Source organism: Chionomys nivalis, chromosome 21, assembly GCF_950005125.1.
Source record: "Chionomys nivalis chromosome 21, mChiNiv1.1, whole genome shotgun sequence".
NCBI lineage: Eukaryota > Metazoa > Chordata > Mammalia > Rodentia > Cricetidae > Chionomys > Chionomys nivalis.
In genome coordinates, this window is record NC_080106.1 from 3,938,768 (window position 1) to 3,965,743 (window position 26,976).

General features: G+C 49.1%; 1 protein-coding gene across 5 annotated transcripts in view; it reads left to right on the forward strand.

Moving 5' to 3' along the window:
* Positions 1-466: 466 nt before the first annotated feature.
* The window catches only part of Sipa1l2 (signal induced proliferation associated 1 like 2), a 158,754-nt gene continuing 132,244 nt past the window's right edge, over positions 467-26,976 (forward strand). For 4 of the 5 annotated variants that reach the window (XM_057753431.1, XM_057753433.1, XM_057753434.1 and 1 more), the window contains exon 1: positions 467-624. The gene's annotated coding sequence lies outside the window, so the exon portion shown is untranslated. Of the gene's footprint in view, positions 625-24,301; positions 24,316-26,976 lie in introns of those variants that run through there. The other variant, XM_057753432.1, reaches the window with a different exon arrangement.

Here is a 26,976-nt window from a genome sequence, read left to right on the forward strand (position 1 = left end):
GGAATCGCCGGGCTGTGGCGACCCTCAGGGGACCAGGAAGGGTAAGAGCTTGCGGGGCTGAAGAGTCCACACCCGGGGAGCACGGGTCGCTTCGAGGGTGCCCCGGCTCGCGAGCCGTACGAAGCCCGTTGCTCCTCCCCGCAGGCCAAGGCCTCGCGCTCTCGGCCAACAGCGGATCGCCCTCCCCGACGCTCGCGCGCGCCCGACGACAAGGGACGATTCTGGCCAGGAGGCGCGCCAATGGGCGTGGGCGGAGCGCTGGAGGCGGGGGCCTGTGTCCTGTGGGCCAATGGGCGTGGGCGGAGTTATAGGGGCGGGGACTGGCCAGGCACCGACCAATGAAAGGAGCTGGAGCGCTTGGGGGTGGGGTCTATTGGAGCACCGGCCAATAGGCGGTGGAGGAGCGCGTGGGGGCGGTGCCGGGGCGGGCGGCGGCGGCGGGAGCCGGCTGCAGACGGAGCCGGGCGGCCGAGGACGCAGCGCGGCGCCTGGCGACAGCTCGAGCCGCGGGCGCAGCGGCCGCGCGGGGAGCGCGCCCATGGGTAGCGCGGGACGGTGGCGGGCGGCGAGGCCCCGGCTTCTGCGCGCCGGCCCTGGCGGGGCCCAGAGGACCGCCGCTCTGAGGTGCGTGGCAGGGGGTTGCGGGGTGTGCGTCCACTGGTGCGGGACACGGGGATCGGACCTGCCCGGCTGTGCCCAACTTGCGGGCCGTTCCCCCGGGGCTCCCCTCCTTTGTACGCGTCGGCTCACGTCTTCGCCGGTGAGCTACCCAGCAGCGCCGGCACATTCATTTCAGCCTGGTCGCGGAACCCAGAGAATCAATTTCGGCTCATCCTCTGGAGAGCGAGAGCCAGGACAACTTGGCGTCACCCCTCGGGGAGACGTTTGTCGTCATTAACCGGCTTCGGGGACATTAATTCAGCCCCAGCCAACGCCAACACGGGTGAACCGACAGCAAGTGCGCTTTCAGGAATTGGGGCTCGGCGGTACCTGATTTTGGTCCAAACAGATTTTAGGCGCTTTGGGTTCTGCTTAGAGTTGACTTGGTCTGGATGAGATGGCTTTAAGCAAGAAGAATAAGCAGCGCGAGAAAAGGCAAAACGAAAACCACCCCCAAACCCAAGTCATTCACAGAAAACGGAGCGTCTTGGTTATTCTCATTGGTTTTCCCAGTAACTTCAGAATAGTCCCAGAAATGTTCCTTTTGTCTGCGGTTTCACTTCTAAACTTTAACACTAGATGGCTTTCTTATGACAGGCATTTAGTCCACTGCCCGCTTGAGTTTCCTGCGTCTGCAGTCTAGGCTGGGATTTATTTATTTATTTAACGTCTTACAAATTGGATTGAAAGGGAAGAAAGTATCCCAAACTGAGGCTTTGTTTGAAATATACTATTCCCCTTACGGCTTAAACCAGTTATTTTTGCAAAAAAAAAAAAAAAAAAAAAGAAAGAAAGAAAAGAAAACGGAAAAGCGGGCTTTGATGTCTATCACCTAAAGGTGAATATGCGCCAAGCCGCTCGTTGAGCTAAGCTCCGCATCGGGTTTTGACTTATTTGGAGACTGTAGAGTCCTAGGGTGGGTTGGTGATTACACTTGCGTAGATTTCTATGTGTGCTGTTTACCGCTGCCTGGGCTTAGTTTGGAGGCTTCTGGAACAGGCAGGGATACAATCTGTGGTGGGGAAGAACAGTCTGTCTCGAGTTTGGGGCTCATGCATGGCTGTTCATGCCTAAGGCTTGACCAGCAGCAGCGTTTGAGGAAGATCTGTAGTCCGGTGCGTCGGCCTGAGTCATACCAAGGATTGTGTCAGGGATCTCTGCATTTCCTCCTCCCCTGATGAGGTCTGGTTCTTCTTTTCTGAGCACAGCTCTTTGATGACTAGTGCAGTTGCTTCTAGTTGACTGATCCAGAAGATTTTACATTATGGGTTGCTTTTTTTGATTTGGGAATTAAATCTAGAGGCTTTGGTATCTAGACAGGCACTCTACCACAGAGCCACAGTCCCAGCCCCGCTTATTATTTTCTCCAAACAGCCACCCATTTATTGTTATTATTTTGGAAGAGTCTCTCGTAGCTGCTTAGACTGACCTCCCAAGGTAGCTCAGACAGGCTTTGAACTTGTGATCCCGCTGCCTCCTGAGTGACTTGGATGGCAGGTGTGCCCTACCACGCCCCACTTCTTGTTCGGTACTTTTACCTACCAGCAACCTGACAGCTAGCCCCTAAGTCTTGCCCAGATAGGCAGGCTTATTAGTAGAAGAAATTTGGATTTGGCTTTATAGTTGTCATTTCTTGTGTGTCTTGCTGGCTTAAAATATGACATGTTAAATTTGTATGTCCTAAATTAGAATGTATTCTTAAATAGCGGAAGGGGGAGAAAAAACCCCAACTGCGTAGACATCTGGCAAGTGGGGAACATAATGAAATGGGAACGGCTTTCCTCACTACCCACGTGCTACCTATAGATGGGGTGAGGTGAACTTGCATAAGAAGCCCTGTAGACATTTGCTCCTGAGGATGAAGAGAGCAGCACTGGATCCAGTTAGGGTGTGGGGGCGGAGCTTCCGCTTGGGAGTACAGGCTTGGGAATTGCACTGTCTGGCTGGAGTGAATATTTTTCAGTACACAATTTTGATCTTGATATTGTAAAATGTTAGGCTTTTGTAAAGAGCATTTTTTTCCCCGTAACTTTTAACCTTGTGAGTGGGATTATCTTCTTGGTCAAAGCTGTGGAATATACATTTGGAAGGGCACCTGCGCCCCCCCCCACACACACACACACTGGTATGATTTTGGAAGGAGTCGTTGGTACCTGATACCTTTCTGTAGCTTGGGAAGTCTTCACCTAAGACAAAAGGGACAGTCGATTAGACACTTGAAAATCTATTTCTGAGACCAAGGAAGCGTTAGTACAAATGGCAATTATCTGGTAATTGAAACTGGCTTGGAAACGCTGCGCATGGGCCTCACCATTAGCCTCGGAATTGTGCTTCCACTGACACGGATCTGCCCTCACCCCGTGTCCGGCCGCCGTGGTTAAGCCCAGCTTTGGGAAGTCTTGAATTGTCTCTGAACTTCTGATCCCCGTGTGGTGGTAGTTTCACGTTACAAGTCTTTACAGAGATGCAGCGAATTTTAAGAAAACTTGGATTATTCTTTTTGACCTGAATGAAATATGGAGTGAAGCCCTGAAGGGCTCAGAACCGTGGTCTAGGCTTTCTTCCTGTACCTATGCAGGCCTTTCCTTTTTGGGTGAGTGGGAGGAAGGGTGGGAACCTCGAGGGCTGGCTGTTCCCTGTGGTTCATAGTAGAGTTTGGATAAACTATAGGTTTCTGTCTTTTTTCATTTCAGTTTTTACCTTTTAGTGTGCTTGCACACATGCGTGCTTGACACAATGTTTGCATGGATGTCACAGGACAACTTCTAGAAGTCGGTTCTCTTCCATTGCATGGGTTCCTGGGGTGGAACTTGGCAGCAAGTGCCTTTACCTACTGAGCTGTCTTGCCAGCCCTTTTGGTTTCTTTGTTGTTTAAAATCCATGTATTAGGGCAATAAAAATGTCTGTCAGGCCAGGATGGTTTATATTTCCCATGATTATGAGTCCTGCTAGATTCTGTGTATTGTAAGTTTGTGTACAATGAACCTCCTTATGGATTTATAGTTGCTAGGTTTACCTTTGAAATCAATGACTCAGAAATTGCTTTTCTCTGCCAATTACATTTAGCTTTGACCCTTTTTAAGGAGAGGTAACCGTGCAATTGGAATTCAAATGCCTTTCAACTTCAAGGGTAAATTAGATTGATCGACTCTGAACCTAACTCATAAACTTTCCCCAAGAGTGGCAGGTGCTCCAGGGGCTCAGCTCTGATGCTGCAGACCTTTTCTTCCTGCTGGGCTCCTCTGTAGTGAGCCGCTCCTTGAGATCCGTTTTCTGTGCAGCATTCTGTAGAAAACTGAGTAATAGAAAGGAAGACAGACTGAGCTGAGTGTGATTGTCATGGCAGCCAGCATCTCTGTGCCAGAACGGACGTAAGGGTTATCTTCGTGCTTTAGTCCTGTTTCCATTCATCCATAAAATTTTGAAAATAAAGGCAAGCCACATGCGGTACACTCTGATGATCCCAGCACTAGAGGGCAGAGGCAGGAAGATCAGGAGTTCAAAGCCATCCTCAGCTACGAAGTGAATTCAAGGCAGCTTGGGACACATGGTACCCTGACTTACAAAATCAACACAAAAGGGGATTAGCTCTTAACAGCAGTTAAGAACACTAGCTGTTCTTCCAGAGGACCCGGGTTCAATTCTCAGGCGCTCACAACTGTCTGTAACTCCAAGATCTGATACCCTCACAGAGACATACATGCAGGCAATACACCAGTGTATGTAAAATTAAAATTTCTTTAAAAAAAATCAACACAGTTTGAGGCCAGCCTGATCTACAAGAGCTAGTTCCAGGATAGGCTCCAAAGCTACAGAGAAACCCTGTATTGAAAAACCAAAAAAAACAAAAAAAAACCCCAAAAAACAACAACAACAACAAAAAAAACCAAAAAAACCCACCACCACCACCAACAACAAAAAACCCCACAAAAGCCATTTTTAAGGATGTTAGATTTATATAATTTGACCTTGCTACCCTTAGCATATTATTTAAATATGTATAAGTATATTAATTAAATTAAATATAGCCATCGTTAAGTATTATCAGTGCATTTAATCAAGGTAACATAGGATTGGGTGTGGTAACTCTTACCTGTGATCTCAGTACTAGGAAGGCTGAGGTGGGAGGATTACTGGGAGTTTAGAAGTTTGAGGGCAGTCTAGACTACAGAATTGATACCCTGTCTCAAAACAACAAAAGGGAAGAAAGTAACACCAAAAAAAGATGTGTATTGGGCAGGATTCCTCCTCCCTGTGTGTGTGTGGCTTCAGAGAACATTTAGTAAAGCTACCTCACACCTCTTATTCTTCCCCCACACAGTGAGAATGTCACCAAGAGGAGGGCTTAGGGGGCACAGCCTGCTTCCCCACGTTTCTTTGGTGCAGATCCCTCCGGATGGTTTGCAACTGCACTGAGAACTGAACACAAACCAGGCTCGTCTCCTGCTGAGCTACCTCCCCAGCCAGCCTCTATATAAGGAGGCCTGGGCCTGGGGAAGGGGAGAGCGGTGCGTTCTACCACTGAGTCACACAGCTGCTCTTTTTATTCTTCTTATTTTGAGATAGGACTAAGTTGCCCAGGCTGATCTTGAAATCATTCTGTAGCCTAGGCTGGTCTTGGTCTAACTTGGGATCCTTCTGGCTCAGATGTTGAGTAGCTGGGAAGATAGAACTGCACCACCACCCTGACATTGGGAATTTCCTGAGCTATGGAATAGTCTTTTTTATTTTATTTTATTTTATTTTTTGATTTTTCAAGACAGGGTTTCTCTGTGGTTTTGGAGCCTGTCCTGGAACTAGCTCTTGTAGACCAGGCTGGTCTCGAACTCACAGAGATCCGCCTGCCTCTGCCTCCCGAGTGCTGGGATTAAAGGCGTGCGCCACCACCGCCCAGCCTTATGGAATAGTCTTATGCTGCCTGTTCTTTGGAATTTTGCCCTGTCCAGGGCCAACAGAACAAATCCTTTACAACAGTGGCTCCCAACCTTCCTAATGCTGCGACCCTTTAATACAGTCCCTCATGTTGCGGTGACCCCCAACCATAAAATTATTTTGTGGCTATTTCATAACTGTAATTTTGCTACTGTTATGAATTGTAATGTGAGTATCTGATATGCGACCCACAGGTTGAGAACCACTGCTCTAGAGTGCCATTTCATCTCGGGCACAAATTTGTGAAAGTGGGGCCCAGTAAACCGGAGTTCTGCCTGATACTGAGTCTGCAGAGTAGGACCAGGGTGCTCTGAGGCTGCCTGTCCTACTTGCCGTATTCGTCTGTGTTCATGGCTGGCCCTGCTACTGTCTTGGAGTGCCCTGGAGCCCGGGAGCCCTTACATATGTGCTCTGTCTTGGTCTGTGACATTCAGTGTGCTGTGTTCTGCTTCCTTGTGGTTAATTCTTCTTCTCGTAGTGTATTTGGAATTTGGATCCATTAACACCTTTGCCATTCTTCTCAGAGAAGTGCTGCCTGGGTCCAGTGGTGTAGAGACACTTGCCCCGGAGTCTGACTCCAGAGTGTGAACTCCTGAGGAGGACCTCGTTGGTAGTGGAAGGAAGGAGCCAGCTCCTGAGAGTTGTCTAACCTTCACACATAGCACGCACTCTCCCCTCCGCTGAATGACCATGTTAAGAAGAAATGTGCCATCTGCACTTTAGAACAGCCTTACACCTTATCCTGCATCACCCGTGGGATGGTTCAGTTGCCTGGGCACCCAGTGTGTGAGCCTTAACCACAGGGGCTCCCTTTTGTCTTACAGCCAAGCCTAGTACAGATGGGAGTGCTTGACTTCTTATAACTGGCTGTCTTTCTCCCCTTCCCACGGGTTATTGTGAAAGATGGCACTCAACTTGCTTTGCGGGTTCCGCTGATCGAGTTATTCTAAGTCAGAAGTGAGTCTGTGTTTCGGTGTGTCCCTGGTTAGACCTGCTTTGCATATGGTTAGTGATTAGGAAATGCATACTTAATGGCTGGCTGACTGGCTCTAAGAAGCTAGGGGACCCTGTGGCTTTCTAAGGACAGGAAGTGCAGGGAAAACACCAAGTAGTGCCCTCCCCCCCCCTCAGTTTTGCATGGTCTTGTTTCCATTGCTTTTAGACTGCAAGAACCAGAGCCGCAGTGCCTTCCTGGTGTTCTGTGATTACGTGAAGGACGGTAATTTAGTGCGTGTGGTGGTCACACTTCTGTGCTGTGACAAAGGCAGTATGAGGGCGGGAGGGCTTAGCTGGGCTCTCAGTGTGGGTGTGATCCATCATGGTGGGAAGGCCAGGCAGGAGCCGGTAGGCCCTGGTCACACTGTGAGACAATAAAGTGGTGCTCAGCTCACTGTCTCCTTTCTGCTCCGTCTGGAACCCCAGCCATGGCCGGTGCTATTCACATTTAGGGGGAGTCCGAAGACCCATGTAGTAGCCCAGGTCTAGAGACTCACAGACATGTTCAGGGGCTTGTCTCTCAGGTGACAAGATTCTAGTCCCATTGACAGCATTGACTGTTAGAGCTCGCAGCTCTTCCTTGTGTCCTGTTTTCCTTCAGCCCCAGGGGCGTCTTGAACACTTTGTACACGTTTCCCGCTTTGTGTGTTTGCCGCCTCTTCTGAGGAATTGTCCTCTTTTATTTGTGGTGTTTAAGAAATCAGGAGTCCAAAGTAGGTGAATTAGTTTGCTTCCTATTGCTAAGACCAAGTACCTGACATAAAGCAGAAAGAATTCATTGTGTTCGTGGTTCCAGAGATGTCAGCTGTCATGGCAGGGAAGGCGTGACTCAGCTGCTCCTATCACGGTGAGCAGGCAGCAAAGACCAGAAGAGGACCCAGTGTTGAGCAAACTGTTCTGTTTCCCTTTCTCATTCCTGTCCAAGCCACGGGATGCTGACACCCACATTTATAGGTGGCCTTCCTTCGTGAATGCACTGGGAATGCCCTCAGGGACACACCGAGAAGTGCACCTCATCAGGTGATGCGAAATGTGGTCAGGTTGACATTGTGTGTTCAGTTATCCCCTTTCAGTTGGGTGCTCTTGAGACAGGGTTTCCTAGGCTAGCCTTGATTTCCCAATCTTCCTGTCAGTGCTGGGATCACAGGGGTGCACCAGCCCAGCCGCTACTCTGAAGTTAGAAGGCCAGAGCAAAGAGGCAGCTTTTGACACTGTTCCTGTGGAAAGTGAGGGTTCTTGGGCATGTGAGACATGCCACTCGCAGTGGTCTGTCGTGCAGGCTTCCCCAGACCTCCAAGAGGTGTGGAGGGCCTGCTGCCCATGCTGGCAGTGCGATGCCTGTCTTCTCTGTGCTCTGGGGCATGTTTTGAATTCAGTTCTTGTGGAACCGTGGGATTCATGCGGTTCCGGAATAGCTCTGGGCTGTCTTCCTCTTTGTGTTGAAATGTCTAATAGGGGATTTTAGGAATTATAGTTTTGGTCATTCATCCGGGGGAAATGCTACTGTTTCTAGTGTTTAGTCCAGTGAACAATGCCTGTTCTGTAGAAGGGTCTGCAGGCTCTTTCCACTGTACAGTCAGCTCTCTGAATGTCCATGTGTTTCCATAGATGCTACTGGCCAAGGTGGGTCTTGCCTTTAATCCCAGCAAAGAGGGGGCAGAAGCTGGTGGATTTCTGTGAGTTCGAGGCCATCCTGGTCTACATGACAAGTTTCAGGCCAGCCAGGACTCCATAGTGAAACCCTGTCTCAAACCAGAATAGAACATTTGCATAGTTATGTGTATTATGTCTTAGATCTGCATATGTACACGTATGTGCTTTGTCATGCTAAGATGTCCTGAACATCATAGAATACAAGTAAAAGAATGAATTTTCAGAAGGATGTTCCTAAGAGTGAGCAGAAGTGGAAGTATTTGCTCTCACATCCGGGGGCTCATTTGCCACCCTTTGAAATGTGTGGCTCCTTCGGAGCCAGCTGCTCCCCATCCTCCCTGGTGGAATGAACAAGTTCACAGGAGTCCGGGGATAATCCACTCTTTGGGCTCTGTGTTTATTGTATCTCTGTCTTTTCTGGGGGACTTTCTCCTGTGTCCCTGGAAATACTTGTGGGTGACTTGGTTGGATATGGTGATGGGGGTGCTGGCCTCCTTGAGATGATCCTGTCCTGTGGGCAGGGACCTCCCTGCGCTTGGTTGTAGAGAAAGCCTCACACCATTACGGCATCTCCTGCATAGAGTTGAGAGGGGATTAGGACCTGTCATTTGCCTGTCAGAAGCATGCAAAGCGCAGCCTCGCGGTGGCCTTCTGTCTCTGTATGGCAGGATGGTTCACATGTGAAATGTCCCCCATAGCTCATGTTTGAATACTTGGTCCCCAGATGCCTTTGCCGTCTCTGAGAAGTGGCAGAACCTTTAGGAAATGGGGCCTGTGGTGGTTTGAATGAAAATGGCCTCCGTAGACTCATAGGAAGCAGCAACATTAGGAGGTGAGCCTTGTTGGAGGAAGTGCGTTACTGGAGGTGGGCTTGGAGGTTTCAGATGCTCAAGACAGGCCTGTCGACACTCTTTTCCTGATGCCTGCAAATCTGGATGTCACACTTTCTGCTCCTTCAGCACCTTGTCTGCATGTGCACCACCACGCTTCCTGCCACAATGATAACGGACTAAACCTCTGAGCCTGTAGCCAGCACCAACTAAATGTTTTCTTTTATGAGTTGTGGTCATGGTGTCTCTTCACCGCAATAGAGACCCTGGACTAGACAGGGCCTGACTGGAAGAAGTGGGTTACTGTGGGCAAGCCTTATGGCCTATGAGCATGGTAATAAGCTATTCCAGAACCACATGAATCCCACGGTTCCATAGGACCCAAGCTCAAAACACACCTCAGAGCACAGAGAAGGCAGGCGTCGTGCTGCCAGCGTGGGCAGCAGGCCCTCCACAACTCTTGGAGGTCTGTGGAGACCTGCACAACAGACCACTGTGAGTACATAATTATGCATATGATGCCCAGGAGCCCAATTCTCCATGGTAACAGTGTCAGTTCATGGTTCCAGGCTGAGCTCTTGCTTCCTGATCCCACAGAGATGTGAGCAGTCTGCCGCGTGCTCCTACTGCTATGCTGAACTCTGCCCTGAGACTGTGAACCAGAATAAGCCCCTCCCTCTTGAAGTTGCTTATCAGGCACGAGTGCAGGAAGCAGCCTGCTGGCCCATAGGCTGCGGGAGAACTGTGAATACAGAAAGATGGCTTCCTACTAAGTTCTGTGCTTCACACTGCCCTCCTTGGCGGGGCGCATACCCAGCCGCACCCTGAGCATCATTCTCACACACCTGTGTCTCGTCTCTACTCCCTCCAGCATCTTTGTCCTGTGGGCAGGGACCTCCCTGTGCTGCAGATTTGTTTGCCACCCCAGTGGCTCCTGACCATTGTAGTTGAATGGCTACAGTTGTGAGTTTGGATTGAAGGAACCTCGGAGCCTGGGTTTTTGTTGCAATCTCGTGTGGATTCACTGTGACTCATCCTGAGTGGCCTTCCACACTTCCTCCTGCTTCTTCCCTAGGTTCATAGGAAGTGGCTGGTGCTAAAGGCTGGAGAGGTTGCTGCAGGAGGTACGAGTTCCCACAGAGGGGCCTCAGGACTCTCCAGGTCCAGCAAGACCGCTGACACTGTCTCCAGAGTGCCGAGGTTTCGAGGAGATGGTGGTCTGTCTGCCTTTCCTCGTGTCAGTTTGGTCCCCTAGGGTGGGTCCAACCCTGTTGGAGACCGAGTGGGAAAACTGAGTTCTCTTGGAAACCTTGGCTTGGGCTACTTGATTCAGATTACTGGGGAACTGAACTCCAAGGTGCTAGCACTGTGTTGTCCTTTACTTTTCAGCCCTGAAAATTCCTACTGGAAAAGGGGGATGTTTGGAAATTTGGTCTGTAGATTATAGAACACACACCCTTTCTTACTTAAATGTCTTTAATTCAAGACTAGCAAAGACCGCTGGAATGTTATTAATGACTTAAATATGGCAGGCACTAAGTAATTATAATTTTTGCTTTTATTTGAAGCAGGGCACATACAGCCCAGGCTGGTCTTGAACTCTTTCTGCAGCCTTCAGCTCCCTATCCCCCTGCCTCCATCCCCTGCATGTTAGAGTTACAGGCATTCTCCACCATGCCTGGTTTATGCAGTGCTGGGAATGGAACCCAGACTTGCTGCATGTGAGGCTGGCACTCCACCACTGAGCTAACTCCCCAGCCTTGCAACTCCGGTTTAACTCCCACCTAATAGGAGTCTTAAAGGCTTAAAGGCCGTATCCTGGCAGAGTAGTGGATGATACTGCTTTCTGTGGAATCTGAGAATCGTGATCCCGTCTCCATGCTAGGAGCAGAGCTGACTGAGGGATCAGCCATCACAAATAAAGAGTAGGGGCATCCAGTTGGTGCCCGTATTTTATCTGAGGGCCATTCTAAGACATTCTCTGTGGGTAATGGGTCTTTTTTCTGTTTTAAAAGTTAGGATCAGTAGGAATGAAGGGACTGTTGTGCTTGACCTGTACAGAGAGTGAAGAGCTGGGAGAGACATTCCAGAACCACGGCAGGTTTCACACAGTTGCCGTTAACTTCTCCTGTCTTTTTTCCTTGCTCCTACCTTATGTGGGAGCTTTTAATATATATGACTTTTAAAAACTGTGTGTATATGTACACAGACATGTGCACGTATGTGCACATGCCTTAGGAGGCCAGGGGACAGCCTCCAGTGGAGCTCCACAGGCACTATCCATCTTTGGCCTCTCATTGGCTTGGGACTTGCTGATTCAGCCAGGCTGGCTGGCCAGGGAGCCCCCAGGAACTCCCTTCTCTCCAGTTCTGCAGCTCTTGGATTGTAGCATATACCACCATGGAAGGCTTCTTATATGTGTGTTCAGGGCTCAGGTCTTCATGCTTGCACGGCAAGCTCTCTATCACCTGAGCCATATCTTCAGCTTCTACGTGCGAATCGGTGAGGCCAGTGGGATTTGTTTCCTGTTCCAGACCCAATGGCTCAATGAGAAGTGTGCTTTTTCTGGATCCTATGAGTTTTTAATGTCTCAAGCCTGGGTCTCTTGGGTCCAGTTGTGGCACTCTGTCCTGTCCTGGGCACTGTAGCTGCCTTGGGGCAAGGCAGATCTCAGTACATCATGGGCATAGGGCTGAATGGGAAAGAAGGGAGAAGGAAGGGAGGGGTAAAGAAAGGCAGGGTCATGGAGTGTGGTGGAGACCGCTAGCTTACTGTTCCTAGAGTGGGATGCGGAGGTGCGTTTCTCAGTCGGTGGATGTTGGGATCCCTGTGAGGTAGCAGCCCAGCTTGGGAATTGCTGGTCCTTCAGAAGCCGTTTCTTCAGCTCTGAAACTCTCTGCCAAGATGAAAAGAAGTATAAGAGGAAAGCAGTTTTTGTTTCCATCTCTACTTTGCTACATTTGCATAATCTTTGTTGAAGCCAGCTGAATGTGAAGCCCTAAATAAATTCCAGGCATTTAAATATTTAAAAGGATTCATCCACAGTTCTCTACTCACCCAAAGAATAAACGCCTTCAACAAAGAAAATAACACCCTCGCAGATGCAGCCTGCATAGACTGTGTCCACCTTGTCACTGAATTAGAAAGCGCTAACAGCAAGCTTGCCTTTGACGGGTTCTGAAACTGGCCTTGTGCCAAAATATTGTTTCCCTGCCGGAGAAAGCGGTGGGTGTGTTTCAAGCTGGCAGCTGGCCAGCCAGGGGCTCTGACGCAATCACCCGGTCCCCGTAACTGCTTTGCAACTAATTTTAGGGCAGTTAAATCTGGGCGCTGTCTGGTGGCTGCTGTGCGTCTGGTTCAGTGGCGCTTTCTAAATCCATCTTTCTAGCTGGGCACCCAAGCTCCTGGTTCTTTCTAGAATAAGCCTGGGGCAGAGGGGGATGTTGAGTCTGTGAGGGAGGAGTGAGACTGGCGGGTGGGTAGAGGCCGGGCCCAGGTCTCATCTTGTGCTGTGCTGCACTGTAGAAGCAAAGCTTAGGTCACGGCACCTGTAACCCCCTGGCTCCAGACTTGCACAGACGGGGCGGTGGGGCGGGGGCACACACTGCGGCCCCACCTTCTTCCAGCAGCAGCCCCAGGGCCACTTGTTTTCCTTGCTGGTCATTGGCAGCCTCACCATGCTACATACTAAACCTACCCATCCTTTCTGGAAAATGTAAAACTAGAAAAATAACTTTAAAATATTATAAAGTAGGTGCAGCTATTTAGAGCATCATCGTAGGGAAGAGAGAACTAGAGTTTCATGCTGTGTGTGCTTGCACATGTGCACATGAAGGCCAGAGGTCAACATCTGGTATCATTCAGTCTTTTTCCACGTTATTTTCAGCTGTCCTGGCTGGCCAGAGAGGCTCAGGGGTCTTTCTGTTAACCCCTTTGCAGTGCCGGGGTTCAAACATGTACCATTATGCCCAGCTGTTTCACCTGGGGATTTAGTCTCGATGTTTGTACAGTAGCATTTTACCCAGTGAGCATCTCCCCAGCTCTCACAGTAGGCTCTTTACCCAGTGAGCGTCTCCCCAGCTCTCACAGTTGGTTTCACTGCTATTATGGGGCTATAAGGTACAGGTCTACTTAAAAGTCTGGCCTCTATTATTGATAGAACAATTGAATGATTGATTTCCAGGTTAGCTGGGAAGCCCTAGAGTTCCAGACCTCTGTAGGCAGAGTCCTTGACTCCAGCCTCATCCTACAAAACCCTCTGTCGGAGTCAGTTCATATAGTTTTAGATCTCAGAGAAACTCACGGGTGCTTTTTCAGTGGAACTTCCCTGTATAGCTAGTTCAGAGTAGAATGCTGTGTGTTGAATCTAAAGATGCTCCCTGGTGGTTCATAGGCTGGAGTCTTGATCCCCAGTGGTGGGCCGTGGAGAGGTGATTGATTGGATCGTGAGGACATTAACTTCAACATCATTAATTAGTTATTGCTAAATGAGCTGTTAGGATGTGGGGCCTGGTTGGAAGGAAGTTGATCCTCAATTCAGGGTCATATTTCTTGTCTCTGACCCTTTCCTGCTACTGTGAAGTGAGGAAGCTCCTCCCCACCCAGTCACAAACTCCTAGTTTGCCATGATATTCTGCCTTGTCACAGGCCCAGAGCAATGGAGCCAGCCCAGAGATGACCCAGAACCCCAAAACTCTGGGCCAGAGTAAATACACCCTTCTTGAAACTGTGTTCTCAGGGGCTTTAGTCACAGAGGGAATGGTCTGAGTGCTCTCTTGTTCTGATGGCCGTGATGGCTAGTGCCAAGGGGATCAAGAGGATTAGGGAGAGATTCCTGTGTCTGTGCTGAGAGAGTTGTGAGAGATGGGGAGCCTCTAGCTGAGCTTTGGAAGGTGCTTAGGATCTGGGAGTTCTCCAAGTATGGCACTCACCCTTAGCTCAGATGGGTCTTGAACTCATGACAGCCTTCCCGGTTCAGCCTCATGAATGCTAGAATTACAGACATGCACTGTCATGCCAGCTTCAGCTCTGATTTTAATTATATTTCAATGGAAACTGTAAGTGTGGAATCCATGCTCTTGTCACTGAGCACGCAAGTTCATAACTTACCTGTTATCTGAGGTGAAGTTTCTAGAGCAAAATGCAAGAACCTTTCAGTGTGTTATTCATCCTGTGGGTTTTGACGGATGCGTTATCCTTTGTAAATCACACTTCAGAGGGGGTGTGGGCACTTCTCTCCTGCCCTGTCCTGGACAGCTTGTCCTACCCCCACCCCAGTTTCTGGTTTTCTGCTGTGAGGTTTTGTGTGTTTGTGAGAAGATATAAATAGCTGTTCAGTTACAAGGTCCGCGCTCTTCAGCTGTGTGTGGATATATTACTATATTTACTTTAGATCCGCGTTTAAATAGATCGCCTACATTTGCTTTGCTGTCCCCTGGGCCCGGGGATCATCCTCAGTGGCCTGTGATTTCGAGAAGTTTCTCTTAGTCTCATTCCTACTCCCTCTTCCCTGCCTAGGAGTGGCTTCCTGTCCTGTCCAGCCATCTGCCTGCCTGGTGTCTTAGCCTGGTGCACTATGAGGCTCAGGTGCGTCTGGCCTGTGCGTGCTGCCATCTGAGCAGGACTGGCAGGGGCTCCTGGCACCAGCTGAACTACTTTGTTTCTGAAGATGGGTCAGTAGAGCTCAGCTGTTGAGCTGCATGTGATGTTTGGAAAACTTGAGGGAAGAGAAGACATGGGTGTGTCCTTGTGAGGCTGAGGACTCATTTTTAGCTCAGACATGACAGTTGCTCCGACTCCCTGGATTCAGTTTGATGATGTCACCTATGGAGGAAACAAACCACCTAAACCGGGAAGACCAGACTTTCAGATCTGCTGTGCTGAGGTGATACTGGCTAATGCAATAAAGTCCCCGTGGGATTAAGAGTCACTTTCTAGACCTAATGAGCGGCCCCTTTGTCATGCCCTTACTCACTAAAGCTTTGGGTGACCAGGCCTCTCCAGTCATAAATAGAACTAGCTTCTTCTTGATGTCTGACAACATGTTTGTTGTCAGTGTGTGTGTGTGAATTTTGCATAGGGCCAGGTTGACTATGGTAGGTGTTCTCCCTGCTCAAGAAGGCATAGTCAAGTGTAGTTCCTGACAGCCAAGACGCCTTTCTCTGCCATGTGACAGCCTGAGTTCTGTACAGATGGCACTCTGGACCCAGGCTCCTGCCATCTTCTCCCTCCATCATAACACCAGGTGGTCCTTGGGCCACACTCGGGCTTGCTCAGGAGGAAAGGCACGTTTGGGAGGTGGGTGGGCTAAAGATCCCTCGCACTTTGCCCTCATTCTCCTGCGACCTTCCCTGACCCCAGGGGAAGCTGGGAACTTGTTACATCAGCTAAGGGTCCCTTGCACTTTGCCCTCATTCTTCTACATCAGCTAGCGTATGTCTAGCCCTGCAAAGTTGACACCAGGCTTCATGACATCTTGTTAGATGCTTGTGCTCATGAGTAAGGCTTCCCTGAAACTTGCATCTGTGGCTGACGACTCCCCAGAAGGTCATGTGACAGATGACTCCTGAGAAGGTCATGTGACGTGGGGAAAGCAAAGCAAGCTCAGCCACTGCTCGTGGGCCTCTGGTTGCTGCGCTTTCATCCCACACTCGCGATGTGTGTGTCTGGCTGCAGTATCTGACGTCAGCTGTTCTCTCAGCAGAGCCTCAGTTTCTGCACCTGTGCATGGGGGCCTCTTTGGCTCCCCTTGCAGCATTGCTGAGAGGGGTCTGTCAGACACTCAGGAGCGTGCCTGTCTTTTTCTGTCTACTCTGTGGTGTAGACTGGCTCCTCTGGCCCAAGCTCAGATCCGTAGGCTCAGCCCTTGGTGGGAGGAAGCAGATGAGTGTTGCTGTTGGGATTCTTTCGTTGTGGGAACGAGAAAACTTGCTAATGATAGGCTTCCTAGTCAGTTTTTGTGATCTTTGGTGTTGAAGGCATTGCTACCTTGTAGCTTAGTTCCATGTGGGGGAATGGAGGGTACAATTCAGCATAAGTGTGAATGGGGGAGACTCTAGCTTAGAAAGTGGTGTTTCTGGGGACGTGGATTAGTGGGTGGAATGACACACCTGGCTCCTGTTTAAAATCCAGACTCAGAAGACTTAAGGGATGCTTCATGAAAGGATTAGTAGTGATTGCTTACTCAGGGGCCAGAGGATCCCTCAGGAACAGGGACCTTTAGAATGACAGTAGGACTTTGGGAATTGCATGCCATTCAGAGGTATCCCATAGGTGTTCAGGGCTCTGTTCCACCCACGGGCTGCTAGCCCCTTAAACTACCCTTTCCAGGCTCACAGTAGGAGCTGCTTTGGGGCGGTTGCTGGAGGGCTGGGGTCAGTATACTTGGGCTGGTAGTAATATGACCAGCGTTCTTCCCAAGGATGTACAGAGCCATTCATGAAGACAATATCCTTTTTTTTAAAAAAAAAAAAATGAGATAGCCTCATGTAACACATGAGCTCAGCGTGCTGTGATCTTCACTTCTGGTCTTCCTGACCCTGTCTCCTGAGTGCCAGGGTTACAGTGCTCCACCACACCTGGTTTTATGCAGCGTTGGGGTTGAGACCAGGGCCTCACACACTCCCTGAAAGCCCCGTACAGACTACAGACAGAGCTCCATCCCCAGTCTGGCAGTAGACTTCTTGTGCTGTCTGTGAAGACTGTATCTAGCTTGGGCTACAGTTACTTTTTTCTCTGAAGACAGAAACTTATATGTTCCTGAGTTGTTCTGGGCAGTGTGGTGGATCGGAAGTGGGTGGCCCCTAGCTGAAATGATGCTTGAGATGTTTTCATAGGATGGACTGGCCTTTTGGTCCACAGGTTGAGTTTATCCCACCCCCCCCCCACACACTTTGGAATGAGCCTTGACTGGCAGAGGAATTTGCTGTGCTGACCACGTTTGCCTCCCCAGGGCTAGGATCATGAAGTGCAGCGCCAGGCCCAGTTCGTTAGCTGTCTTTTCTTGCCCCTTTCTGCTCATGTGTGTTACAGCCACTGTGCTGAGTTCGCTCCTTTTTTCCTAGGAGTTAAGCTGGGAGGACATGGGAAGTCTCCCAAGGACTGGAGCAGAGCTGCTCAGGGCTGCTGCCGCTGAGGAATGAACCTTTCATTTGACTGGGGTGTGGCTGTGGCTCAGCAGCTGCAGACAGCAAGTGTTCTGCTCACGCTGTTGTAGTTTGGAAGTTTGTTCATGTGTGCAGGCTCATGTGCTTGTACGTGTAGGTTCCTGTGTGTGGAGCCGGAGGCCAGTCTTGGGAGTGGCTCCTCAGGTATTCACCTTTTCTTGAGCGCTCTTCTTTGGTCCTGAGCTCTGATTAGGCTGGACTGACCACTGAGTTACAGGAATCTGCCCGTCTCTGTTTCCCCAACTCTCAAATCACAAGCACAAACCACTGTGCTGGACTTTTTAATGTAGGTTCTGGGGATCTGAATTCAGATCCTTGTGTTTGTGAAGCGAACTTTTCCATCTGAGCCTTCTCTCAGCTCCAGTTTTTCCCCCCTAAGCCCTTTTGTTTGTAGAGAACAAAAGAACAGCCAGGAATATAATGGTAGATGGGCTGAGGGCACTGACAGGGTCTTAACTGAAATATACTACTTGTGTGTGTAAGCAAGAAAACTGACCCGGGGGCTCTAGGTATCTGATTAAACCTCAAAGGCTGTGTTTTGACATCCACGCTGGTCCGTGTCGTTATAACTTGCCATTCGATCATCTGGACGCCTTTTCTGTTGATGCTGTTAGGGGAAGCATCCAGAGAGCCCACTGGGGACACTGAGATGACATGGCTTGTTGGCCAGTGGTGTGACTGACCATGAGTTGAAGGGGATTTTTGGCAGCAGAGTAAAGGTTTCTCAGAGTTCCTGTCTTCGTGGAGGAGTGGGGAGGAGGTGCCAGAGAAATTACTGATCCTGGCAACCCTTGGAGAAATGGGTTTTACATAGTCCTTCCCACTAAGTGTTCTTTCTGTTATTGTTGGCCTCGGAAGAAAGGCCTGCTAGGCCACGCCTCTGGTTCTGTGGACATTCCTACATTTCTGTGTTCAGATACTTCCCCGCCCCAGGCTCAGGTGCTGGGTGTGTCCAGCAGATTTAAAAAGGACTTGGTACCTGAAGGAACACAGTTTGGACTCTATAAATTGGGATGAACTAATTTGACCAAGTTAAAATGCTTTCTGGCAGTTTGTCTTCTTTGTTCTCAAATAGTAACTTATTTTGAGATAGGGTCTCATATAGCCCAGGCTGACCTCAAACTCACTACGTTGCCAAGAGAGGATGGATGACCTTGACTCCTGATGTCCAGCCCCTACCACCCAAGTGCTAGCTAGCATGTGCCATCTCACCTGGGGTTGGGGTAGAGCTTTATGCTTGGTTAAGCCCTCTCACTGTCCCTTTGTGCATAGAGAATTGTCCTGTGCACCCAGCATGCAGCTTAGATCTGTGCCAGCAGGAGTGGCTCCTTCTGACTCCTCTGGAAACTCAAGGCCGGGAGGGCTGCTGCCCACAGGCACGGTCCCTCCACTCTGGCCTATATTCTGGCTCTGCCCCGGTTTCTCATGACAGGACTTACAGAGAGGAGACAGATGTAGACCGGGTGCTTCCTCTCTGCTGCAAAGACTGCATGCAGCTGCCCCAGGTTGCTGTGCGGCCAGGTACTTGGGGTTGTCTGCATGGCTGACATCTAGGCAGACTGTGTGTGCACTTTCCTACTTCCTTAGACGTCGTGAAAGGATCTGGGAACCAGACAGGTACTTGACAGTTTATCAAGTCCTGGGAAGTTCTGCTGTACTTATCTTTAAAAACTGGGAAATTCAGTGAGAGGGTCTTCCTCCTCACATCTCATGGGGTCTTTGCTCCCTTGTTAGACTCTGGGTGCCGGAGATGAACAGCCTAGCACTGGCCCTGCACCTGCCTTTCTCCAGATCAGTGCATCAGCATCACACAGCACACTGCCCCACCCCAGCCCCACTCCCAGCAGGAGATTGATGTACTCTGTTTTCTTCCAGCCCCTCACAGATCAATGCTTTTGAGAATCGCTTATTAAAAACACACAGACAGTGTAACGGCGTAAATGAATGCAGACATGGGCGGGGCTTGTCCCTACATCACAGGGCTGGTGAGATGGCTCAGTAGGTAAGAGCACTTGCTGCACAAGCCTCACAACCTGGGTTCGATCCTGAGAACTCACATAAAATTGGGAGGAGAGAACCAACTCCACAGTTGTCCTCTGACCCCACACACGTGCCATGACACACATCACATATGTGCTAATTGTAAGTAAAAATTAAAATAACAGTGATACAAAATGACTGATTTTACCAGGTGCCATTTCAATGTATGGAATCACAGTAACCCTAAGGTAAAAAATATTGACAGCTTACACTTAACACAGGATGATTCTTGTAACCTTGCAGCTTTGCGGTTATAACCAAACAAATGAGTGCAGAGATCCATCCCCCAGTTAAAAGCTAATCACACATTTCGAACAAGGGCCATGTGGGTATGTAAAGATCGTGCTGTGATAAGCCTGCTTGCATCTCTCTTGGTGATTAATTGGGGCTGGATCTGTACACCGTTGGCAGGAGATGGCATGTATCTAAATAGTTCCCACAGACTCTGTCCTAAACGTGTGCTGATGGAAATGGAACAGGGATTGATTCATTGGTGTTTTCTGAGACGGGGGCTTGCTGTATAGACCAGGCTGGCCTTGAACTTGTGACTCTGCTGCCTCTGCCTCCTAAGTGCAGCTAGCCTTCCACGTGAGCACTGTTGTACTGGGTCAGAAAGGGGATTTTGAGGCAACTTCAGAAAGTTCAGTGAAGTCATTTTGAACTTTTACCCTCAAAGTAAAACACGAATATTGGATCCCGGAGTTTCTCTTTGACCCCTTCTGGGCTAAGATTATTACTCTGTTTGGTAGGTCCACAGTCAACTTGTCCTTTGAACACCCTGACTTCCAAACTCTTCATGCTTTTGTGTTCCGTTGCCAACTGTAAAATCCCACAGTCATCCTGTCTTTATGATCTTAGTCAGCTACTCGCCCTACCAGTTCTGCAAGATGGAGCCGGGTCTGGAGTGCTTTGAGGGAGTGGTTATCCCAGACTCCTTCTAAGGGGAGCTCAGACTGGAGTAGGTGTGACTTTGTTTAAAGAGAAGGATGCGGGCTGGGGTAGATACCATGCAGACTTGATGGAGGCTGTCTCCAAGTAGCTAGTGGACTGGGAACCTCTCAGATTTATTTGGGGCTGTGGATTTAGGATGGGGTAATGGGACCTCAGTCCCCCTGTCCAGGTCAGTGTGGCCTTGTTGGCCATGTGCCTTTGCTGTGGTGTTCATTTCCCTGTAGTAGAATATGTGGGAAGTCACCTGCCATGTCACAGGTAGTTTTTGAAGAAAGGAGGCCATGCTGGGGAAGACCCTACACGAAGAGGGCATACTGCAGAGTGGATTCCATCATGCCCTTCCGTGTTCTCTTACTCTGGGGTCCTTACTGTGCTCTGTCCTCTGTATCATCTCCCTGTTGAGAAGCTGCACCAATGATTTTCTGTACATGCCAAGCAAGTGGCCAGAGGTGGAGTGAGGGTGCCGGTGTGTAACAGGAGCTTAGGACCTGCTTTTGTTATAAGATGGGGCTCCTCGCTCCGGCATTGAGGGCACTAAAGGCTGAAAGTCTGGCACCTCAGCCTTCTCTCTGTCTTCTTTGCTTTGGGTCAGTCACTTGACTACACATAGGCCTGTTGATCATCTGACTATCTGCCTAAACCCGGAAGCCTGACTTATCTCATCCCCTTGCAAGGCTGAGGAACCAAGATATTGCGATATTGTGTGTGTCACTGGAGAGTCTCCAGGTACTGTCTAAGCCTGCAGTCACCATAGATTCTGGGAGCAGTGAAGTCTCGGGGATAGATTATCCCACCGTGGAAACTAAGGCTTCACCCCAGTCTCCCATCAAACCAGACATCACTTGTGGGAACTGCCTGAAAGGGAGACTTCTCTATCAGTGTTGCGGTAAGGACTAAGCAGACCGCAATCACCCTAAGACTGTTTACTTACACAGCTCGGGCTGGGAAGGTGGCTTAGTGAGTAAAGATATCCACCACCAAGCTTAGAGACCCGGGTTCAACCCCTGGAATCCACATAGCTGACGGCGAGAACTAACTTCCAAAATTTGCTCTCTGACCTCTACAGGTCATCAGAAGCATGTGCACCCCAATAAATAAATGTAAAACATACACATCCCTCTTGTAGTTGCCCAGTTCTTCCTCTCTTTAAACCCTGAGCTGAAGTCTTGACCCAGAGGTGAGCTGAGACACTCGTTCTCCCCCTCTCCCTTGTTCACTGTTGTCCTTTGCCCTGGGGCTGGAGAGAAGGCTCAGTGGTTAGAGCATTTGCTGCTGGCCAGGCAGAGTGGCACATATCCTAGCCCTAGGGAGGCAGAGGTAGGCAGATTTCTGTGAGGTAGGGGCCTGTGTGGTCTAAATTGAGAGTTCCAAGGCAGCCAGGGCTACAGAGAGAGACCCTGCCTCTAAAAAGCACTTGCTAAGTGCTCTTGCAGAGGACCTAATTTCAGTTCCCAGCGCCCAACTTGGGTGGCTCACAATCACCACAGACCCAGTTCCAGGGGATCTGATGGCCTCCAAGGGCACCTGCATGCATGTACACATATCCCCCCACATGTTTGTGTAATTACAAATACTCTTTTCATTTGATTTCTGGGCAAGTGGCTGGACCTAATTTATTGGGAAGTCTCATATTTGAGATGCTGGCCTAGAACTCTTGTTACAGGTGAGCACATCACCATATAACCCCTGTGTGTGCCGAAGAATTTTAAATAGACAGCCCTGCACCAGCACTTGGTGCTCCAGACTCCATAGCTTCTAGAGTGGGCTTTCTGAGCACTGAGAGCAGCTTAGTAACTGCGTGGGGAGTTTGCCCGTGAAATCGCCACACTGGTGTATGGACAGGAGCACTGACTAGAAGGTGGGTTATGAGGGGAAAAGTGTTGGCAGTAAGACAGATTATGATCCTCCATGCCATCAAGTAGTTTAAATCAATTTAATGTCTCGTTGCATAAGGCTGTTTAATGACAAGGGACATTAAATATAAAAATTTTCTTGCTGACCAGCATGTATGATCTCAGTTTCTCAGGAAAGTATACATCCTGGTAGCACTAGACTACATTAAACATTTTCTGCGGCTGTTAGCAGCAGATGTGTGTAATTATCTTTTCTCTCGCTTTCTATATTTTTTTGAAGGGAATGTACTAATTTTGTAGGAGAAAAACCCAAGCTATTAATATATTAGAATGAGTTCTGTGTGGCTGTTAACAATCAGTCTTTCTAGTCTGGGTTGGTGTCTTCCCCTGTGTAATCTTTCTTTTTCTTCTTTTGAGTGTATTTAAAATGTTTCAAAGACAACTAATTAGCAACTTTACTAGCCACCTACAGTGTCTAATAAATGTTTTTGATACCTATAAAAAGCACCTGTGATCTGGTTGTCTCTGTTTAATCTGTAGGCAGATTCCTTTTAGTATTTGTTTATATTTAGGCATTGGATTTTTAGAAACTTTTGAGTGTCTTCTCTCCTTTCAACTTGTTACTTAGAATTCCATCTACACACATAGTCAGAAGCACCAGCGTTAATCAGGAGTCCCCTGCCCTGCCTTTATGTACATCCTTTAACCCCATAGATGCCTTCCCTGTGATGTTATCTTCGGGACACCAAGGTGATAGGGCACACCTCTCCAAGTTGCTACTAAGCCTAGACTTTTGGCATTGACTCAAAAATAACACAGTAGCCCTCTCTTCTCTCTGAGAGCATAGACATCTTTACACAGAAAATTCCATGTGTCTGCTTAACTTTATAATCGCCAGCCCTTTGCTACCATGCTCTTTGACATTTACATTAAAAACAAAAATTAGCTAATTTGTAAGTTATAAGGTCTTAAAAAATGGTTCATTCCTCTTTCATGCCTATGAATGGTTCTATTAAAATTCTGAAATGGCTTATTAAATTAAATGCAGTGTCAAAGGCTAATTGTCTCTCGGTGAATTAGCCTACGTGATGTAGAAAGGCCTGATTTAAGCGTTTCCTTTGAGTAGCAGCTCTGAGGTCCATTTGTCAAATCTATCTATTGTCAGTGTTTGGAGATGAAATATCTGCAGACTGTGGGGTCCCTTCTGTGAGTGTCCTCAAGGAGGCTCTGCAATTAGGCAGAGACTCTAAATTGGGCAAGGCCTGGAGAACAAGTAACTGTGGAGTATTTGGCTCCTAAGCAGGATTTTATGTATCGTTTTCCACATTCCCCTGAGGCCTAAGAGCCCTTGCTAAAGAGGGGGATGCCTTGAAATGGTGTCTTCTAGATGTGACCGGGTCTGTGGTCCACCACTGCACTCTGAACTCACTGCAGCTGTGTGGATATGCACGAGACCTACACAGGAACGGGTCTTCACTGTAACGTGTGTGTGCGCGGGGTGTGTGTGTGTGTGTGTGTGGATTCATGGGGCTCACTGACAGCCTCTGAGCTGAAAGCAAAAGGTAGCAAAGTAGGAGAGAGATTGTAAGGAAAAGATGGCTTCTGCAGGAGAGCGGGAATGGGGGATGAACTTCAGTCTACATGTCTGATGTTAGAGAACCAAAAGTACATGGGATGCCAGCGACATAGCTAGTGTTCTACATGTGTGACCCCCAGGTATGTGGTTGGAGTGGCAGAGTCTGGCATGGCATCATCTCAGGTCAGCAAGCAGCAGTTGTCCCTGACTTTGGACAGAGGCAGTGGGTACCTGAGAAGTCTGTAGCCACATGCTATCAATGGAGAATCCGTAGTACTGTGTTCCCACCCTGCCATTTTCCTCCTAACGTGAGAAACCATATCTCGCAAGTGAGTGTAACCTCAGTAGCATGAGTGGAGTGTGAGGGTGACGTCACTCTCCATCATTGTTGGGACACTGTGGTGACCCCAAAGTTTAGTCTGAGCGCCAGACTCCCAGATTTCCACTTACACGGGGATGGCATGCCTGAGGGGAGAACTCGAGAGCTTCTGGTGACAGTGCCGAGCGCGGTGCTTAGTGCCCAGCACAGCGCTGGCTCTGGGTAAATCTTCTGTGCCTGCAGGATCATCCACCAAGGCTGAGAGTGTGGCTGTCCAGGCTGGATACTGTGTGCTGTGTGGAGAATGCTGGAAGTTCATGGCAGCTGGGAAGGAGACCAAGTTAGTATTTCCAAGTCTGTCCATATTGTGTTCAAGGGTGACAGTCCCTGTGATTGGTGCCAGTGAATGTCAGGACACAGGCTTGGAGAAGCTTGCTTGATCCTTTGGCTTGGCTACCTGGAAAGCCCCCTTCACCTTTCAGCTGTGGGTAGACAGAGTCTGCAGAAGGGCTTGGTTTCCTCTGAATGTATTTGGTCCCTGTGTGGCACTGGATGGAATTATCTGGTCCCTGTGTGGCACTGGATGGAATTATCTTTTTTTTTTTTTTTTTTTTGGTTTTTTTTCGAGACAGGGTTTCTCTGTGGCTTTGGAGCCTGTCCTGGAACTAGCTCTGTAGACCAGGCTGGTCTCGAACTCACAGAGATCCGCCTGCCTCTGCCTCCCGAGTGCTGGGATTAAAGGCGTGCGCCACCACATCGCCCTGGATGGAATTATCTTAAGGGCACCATTCTCTAACTCTAACCCTTAACCCTAACCATAACACCTGACCCTAACTAACCCTAATATCCCTGATATTAACCCTAAACTTAATCCTAACCATAAAACCTGACCATAACCCTAATCCTAACCCAACCATAGCCATTACCTCAGACCATAATGCCAACCATAACCCCTGACCCCAGTACTAACCCCTGACCTTAACCTCTAATCCTAATCATAACCCCCGACCCTAATCATATCACTAAGCCTAACCCAACCATAGCCATAACCCCTGACCTTCATCTTAACCGTAACCACAATCCTAACCCATAACCCTAGCCCCAACTTTAGCACCAATCTTATCCTACCCCTAACCCAGAAGCACCCCTTGCTCTCTGTACCCTTAGGGCTCAGGTCCCCCTGCAGCAATCCTCTGATGGTCAGTGGTCCTGCTCTTTCTTTCCCTGGTCCTCTTGTACCCTGTCCTTTTTATCTCTCCTTCTGAACTATGAAGATGACATTCTAGACTGGCCATCAGTAGGACAAGTGGCCACTTTCAGTTAATGCGATGATGTGGGCAGTGCAAACTGCATTAAAAAATGCGGTCTCTCCCGCCCATCTCGATGGCTGCAGCTCACATGCTCAGTGGTCACACGCAACTGGTTGCTTTCATGACTGCACAAGGCTCCCTTGTTTGCTAGTCACCCTCTGTAGCCTCTCCCGGCTTTGGGCTTCTGGAGAAATTCCATCCTTTATTCTTTACACATCCAGGGATGGCGCTCTCATGCTTAAAACCCCAAAGTAAATGTGTGCTTCCTGCAGGGCCAGTAGGTTCCCAGCGCTCCCTGCAGCCACACTCCTGCCCCTCTAGTTGAGGTCTCCTCAGATGTACCTGTGCCTTGTTATCCCAGTGGTGATGTCCTCGCTGCCAAGCAGGGCGCCCTTCTCAGCTGGGCTCCCTGATGGCTTCCTAGGGGTTCTTGAATGTTCCTGCATCTACTTCCTCAAAAAATAATTGTCGTAAGATTCTAGCACTCCGCACATTTTTGGAAGTGACACCCAACACTTTCATCACACACTCAAGTAACTTGTTTTTGTCCCCGGGACATGGGAGCCATCAGAGCTAATATGGGAACGACGTGAGCGTTGACTTACTGGGGACCTTTCCTCACAGTGTGATTTGGGAGAATTGATTTGAACTGCCTGGTTGTTGAGAATATCAGTAATTGCCACGAAGCTGTCACCTGTGCCACGTCTGGTGTGGTTTGAATCTTTTGGTATTGTGGGGAAATTCCAGGTCTGTTAAAAAGCTCTTCGTCATTAGCCACTTGCCTCTGGCCCTCTTGACTCCAAGCATCCCCACATAGCCCATGTTTGCCAGATAGACGTGTGCCTCACACAGGGATGGTGCCCTTGGGCTTCAGGCCAGGCTGACCATTAAAGGCTTGTAGTGGTCAAGGTTTGAAGTATCTTTATGGAAAGCCCTGGAAGTTTGTAATCCTGCGTAGTGCATTGTGGGGAGATTTTGGTGGGAAGAAAAGGATGCCCACCTGTTCTTCAGAAGTCTTTGCACATGGAGGATCAGGGTCCTTGGTTCCTCAGACTGATTGCTCAGTTGGGAGACCAGCTGTAAGGCAGGTTTTTCCCTGTCCTTCCTCTCCTTTGGAGGTACCATGGGCCCGCTGTAGAAGCCTGTAGAAGCTCTCTAACTTAGGATTTTATCTCTTATAAAGTTGTACAACCTGATAGTCCTAGGCAATTAAATAAAATATAATTTAAAAATAATACAAAATGTCAGTTTCTGGCAGCTGTTTGATTATGTCACCCCAGTATCACAAGCCCTGAATCCTTCACACTGGAAGCTTCTTCTTCTCACTGTGTGTGCATGTGTGTGTGTGTGCATGCGTGTGTGTGTGCATGCGTGTGTGTGTGCATGCGTGTGTGTGTGCACGTGCGTGTGTGTGTGGTAAGGTACAAGTGGAGTGAGTATTGGTGAGTGTTATCCTCTAAGCATAGCATCCCTAACCTTCACAGCTGTGTTTCCAAGATGCCCAGGAGGCTGGGCCTGTTGCCCTTCCTTCATGGGAGGAGGGAGGGGGTCGTAAGATGCCCAAGAGGCTGGGCCTGTTACCCTTCCCTCATGGGAGCGGGGAGGAGGTCATTAGACCCTCACATGAGATTTCGGCTGCACCTCCTGGTCAGTTGTGTGTGAGTCCACTCTAATTCCACATGCCTTGAGGT